Below are 5000 nucleotides of genomic sequence, written 5' to 3'. Positions count from 1 at the left end.
TAATATATATACTATCAAAAACACTGCATAGATTTGATGGTATTATTATCACATACTGTATGGTATATATTCTGTTGAAAAAGAAACATTTTTAGAAATGATTAATATTATTTAGAATCATTAAAATTTCAGACTCTGTCACAGAAACGTAAATCCAGCCATATTTTTTATTTACATTTTCAAAGCCTTATCAATAACCATGGGTAGATTTCACCGCAATAAAGGTTTGTTTTATTGAAGAGATTTTTTTTGGAATTACATTGTATGGTATTTTATGAAAATATATTTCTTCATTCTAAAAAATAAATGATTATTTAATGATGTCATTTATCATCGGTGAGAATTTTGACTGAAATATTACATTCATAGATTCCTCCATATTTCCAAGCTATTAATATAGTTTTAGTGCTTTAACATTAGATGATAATACTCCACTTTTGTTTCTCTTCTATTTTCAGTTCTTTAAGGATACTGCAGAAGAGGACATCTATTTGTCAAGTTATTATTATTAATTATTATTTTTATTATTATTATTATTATTATTATTATTATTATTATTTTTTATTATTATTATTATTATTATTAATTATTTATTATTATTATTATTATTATTATTATTGTTGTTGTTTTTGTTGTTGTTAGTATTATCCTTATTATTATTGTTATTTATTATTATTGTTGTTGCTGTTTTTGTTGTTGTTAACATTATTATTATTATAATTATTATTATTGTTGTTGTTGTTTTTGTTGTTGTTAAATTATTATTATTATCATTATTATTTATTGTTATTATCATTATTACAAGTTAATCTACAACCCTAGTTGTAACACGCAGGATGGTATAAACCCAAAGGTTCCAACAGGGGGAAAATAGCCCCGTTGAAGAAAGAAAAGAAGCAAATAAAGAAACAACAGGAGAAATAATAAACACTTAAAACCAAATATCTTAAGAACAGTAACACACATTAAGAGTAGATTTTTCATATATAAACTATAAAAACTTAAAAAAAACAATAGGAAGATCAATGATATAGAATAGTATACCTGAGTATATTCATTGTGCAAATTCATTCATAAGATAATAAAACTATTATATATCTATAGATTAAATCAAAAAACTTTAATGAACATAAAAAGCTAAAGATTTTGATATAGAAACTATTATTTATTATTATTATTATTATTATTATTATTATTATTATTATTATTATTATTATTATTACGTAAATATGCAACCCTAGTATAAGGAAAGCAGGATGTTATAAGCCGAAGGGCTCCAACAGGAAAAATAGCCCAGTGAGAAAAAGAAATAAGGAATCAAACAGAATAATGTGCCCCGAGTTGTACCGTTAAGTAAGAGAACTCTAACCCGAGACAGTGAAAGACCTTAATACAAAGGGTATGGATCATAGTGAATTTTGACTAAAGTCAAGCCACATGAATATGACAAATTTCCAAAAGTTTCAGAGAGATAAGATAACTTTCCTTATAGTGTAAGAAGGTCTCTCAAACTCTAATGACTTTTAGTTAATGTCTAATCACTTCTTCTAAGCTGTGACGGGCCGAGAGAGGAAGTTGTGAAATCAAAGGCAGATTGGAAACGACTGAGTTATATTGTTGTGGAACACTCTCCTTATATACAAAACCTCAAGGCGACAGGACATGACAAGTTCACAAGACAGACAAAATCACAGAGGAAAACCCAGACTTGAATTTTCATGTTCGTTTTAGTACGAGGGAAGAGCGAAGATACAACCATAATATATACAAAAGGAATTATGTACAATTGTGGTGAAACACGGTTGGTACATGGCTCCCCCCCTAAAAATGACATACTGTACATGTTAAATAGGGCGCCCTGATCTAGAGAGGCGAACTGTAGGCGGGTCATCCGGCAGAAGATAAGCAGGTTTTAGACTATCAATGGAGACCCAGTCTTCTTTGCCCCGAATGTTTAGGAGGAATACTTTCGGACTGCGTCGGATCATAAGGTAAGGTCCCGTGTAAGGGGGCGTTAACGGTGGCTTGCTGGTGTCGTTGCGCAGGAAGACGTGCGTTGCAGAGTGCAAGTCCGTTGGTATGTGATGCTTCGTTGGGGGCTTGTAAGTCTGGCGGCACGGAGTAAATTTTCCCACGACGTGACGTATGCGCTGGAGATCGTCGGAGGAGGTTGTAGAAGGAAAAAAACTCGGCAGGGACGACCAACGGGTCGCCATACACCATTTCGGCTGCCGAGACGTCGAGGGCCGTCTTTAGGAGTGGTCCTTAGTCCAAGGAGGGACCCAGGGAAGCTGAGTAAACCAGTTGCAATCCTTGCAGCGGGACATCAAAGCTGCTTTGAGGGTGCGATGAAAACGTTCAACCATTCCATTGGCAGCGGGATTGTAGGCCGTTGTGTGATGTAGGGTGATGCCCAGGAGATTCGCTAAATGACGTCCATAATTGAGAGGTGAAAGTGGTTCCCCAGTCAGAAGTAATATGCTCAGGGATACCGAATCTTGAAATCCATCCAGAGAGTAAGTCAGATGTACATAAGGCGGGACGTTGCAGTTTCCATGGGAATGGCTTCAGGCCAACGAGTGGAGCGGTCGATGACGGTAAACAGGTAACGATGTCCTTGTGATGTGGGTAGGGGGCCTACAACGTCGACGTGAATGTGTGCGAAACGACGCTGAGGTTGAGGAAAGGTGCCCACTCCTGAATCCGTGTGTGTCGATGTACTTTTGGAAGTTTGGCAAGAAGTACAGGCACGGACCCAATCCTTAGCATTCTTAGAAATGCCGTGCCAAATGAACTTTGCCTTCAGCAGCTGTGCAGTAAAACGGCACGAGGGATGTGAAAGGCCGTGGATGAAATCAAACACCTGTCGGCGCATGGGAAGCAGGAATCCAAGGTCGCGGTCTACCAGTACTGACGTCACAGAGGAGGGTGGGTGTTGGAGTTTTCGAGGGGAAAATCCTCCCAACGGAGGGACCGTGCAGGATGTCCTACAAGTTTGATACTCTGTATCCTGTCGTTGGGCTTCAGCCAGGGCGTTGTCATCCAATCCCAGTTGAACGGCAGGCCAACGTGTTTCTTGACAGGGCATCGGCAACGGGATTCATTTTCCCAGGGACGTATTGGAGGGTGCAATTGTATTCAGCCACTGCGGAGAGATATTGGCGTTGACGGGGCGGACCAGGTGTCAGACTGTCGAGTGAAGGCGTGCATCAGAGGCATGTGGTCTGTTGCGAATGACGAAGGGCGTACCTTCTAAGAAATGGCGAAAGTGACGGACAGCCAGGTGCACCGCACAGCAATTCTCGATCGAAGGTAGAATAACCCGATTCTGCCTTGGACAGTTTTCTGCTGAAGAAGGCCAATGGGCGGGGCGAGCCTTTGACCACCTGCTCGAGTACTGCACCAATAGCGACGTTGCTGGCATCGGTGGAGAGAAGGAGAGGGGCGTGTGGGATAGGAAAAGTGAGAGGGCGCAGCAGTTGATAGGGCCTTCTTTGCATTGCAGAAGGCCGCTTCTTGAAGGGGACCCCACTTCAAGTCCTTCGGCTTGCCCTTGAGGGAGGCGTAGAAGGGAGCAAGAGTGGCCGGCAATGGCTGGCAGAAAGCGGTGATAATAGTTGATCATGCCCAAGAATTCCTGCAGAGCTTTGACGGTCGAGGGCGTGGGGAAATTCTGAACGGCTGCTACCTTTTCATGGGAGGAGATGGACTCCTTCAAGAGTGATACGGTGCCCTAAGAAGGTACACTTGTCGTACCGGACTACAAGGCCGTTTTGTTGCAGGCGGTCGAGCACAGATGCGCAGGTGACGGAGGTGTTCCTCTTTTGAGGAGGAGAACACAAGTATGTCGTCCACATAACATACACAGAAAGGGAGGTCCCCTAAGATTGCCATCCATGAGACGTTGAAACGTTGCCCCCAGCATTACGAAGGCCAAAAACAGGAGTAATTGAAGGTGTATGTGCCAAACGGAGTGGTGATGGCGGTCTTGGGGATGTCTTCTGGGTTCATAGGCACCTGATAATACCCCTTCAGGAGGTCGAGCGTAGAGATAACCTTTTGCTTTGTGCTGGTAGGAGGTTACATCGGCAATGTTTGGGGAGGGGGGTAGTGATCCGGTTCTGTTTGCATGTTCAGGCGCCTGTAATCCCCGCACGGACGGAGGGAGCCGTCTTTCTTCAGAACGATGTGTAAGGGTGACGACCATGGGCTGGAGGCCTTTTGGCAAAGGCCCATTTTCTCCATTTCGGCGAACGTCTGTTTGGCGGCTGCCAATCGTTCCGGTGCCAGACGTCTGAATTTTGCGAAGACTGGGGGTCCCGTCGTCTTGATATGGTGATAAATACCGTGCTTAGCAGGAACCCTGGGCGTTTGGCGAAGTTCTGGACGGAAAACTTCCGGGTACGACGTGAGGATGTGGGCGTAGGCATCCGTGGGTGCGCTGATGTGGAGAGCGAGGTTAGAGGGGGCGGGTTGAAGAGGTGTCGACAAGTACGAGTCCGCGTTGACCAATCGTCGGTGGGCGACATCGACCAGAAGGTGGAAATGAGAGAGGAAATCCGCACCGAGGATTGGCATTGTGACGTCAGCAACGAGAAACTTCCAATTATGCTTTTGGAATTGATTATGGATGTAATTAGAAAGGTTATTACGAAGTTTGTGGAAGGAAAGAATCTATTGATTGATAGGATTACAAGCGAGATAAGGAATTATGGTAGAGATGGAGTGTTTGAGGAAATTTTGAAATATAACTAAGAGAAAGAAAGCCCCAATGAAATATGTGAGGTGAATATTTATGTATATATATATATATATATATATATATATATATATATATATATATATATATATATATATATATATATATATATATATATATATATATATATATATATATATATATATATATATATATATAAACACACACACACACACACATATATATATATATATATATATATATATATATATATATATATATATATATATATATATATATA

The sequence above is a fragment of the Palaemon carinicauda genome, chromosome 32 (genome assembly GCF_036898095.1).
Source record: "Palaemon carinicauda isolate YSFRI2023 chromosome 32, ASM3689809v2, whole genome shotgun sequence".
NCBI lineage: Eukaryota > Metazoa > Arthropoda > Malacostraca > Decapoda > Palaemonidae > Palaemon > Palaemon carinicauda.
This window is presented reverse-complemented; position numbering follows the sequence as displayed.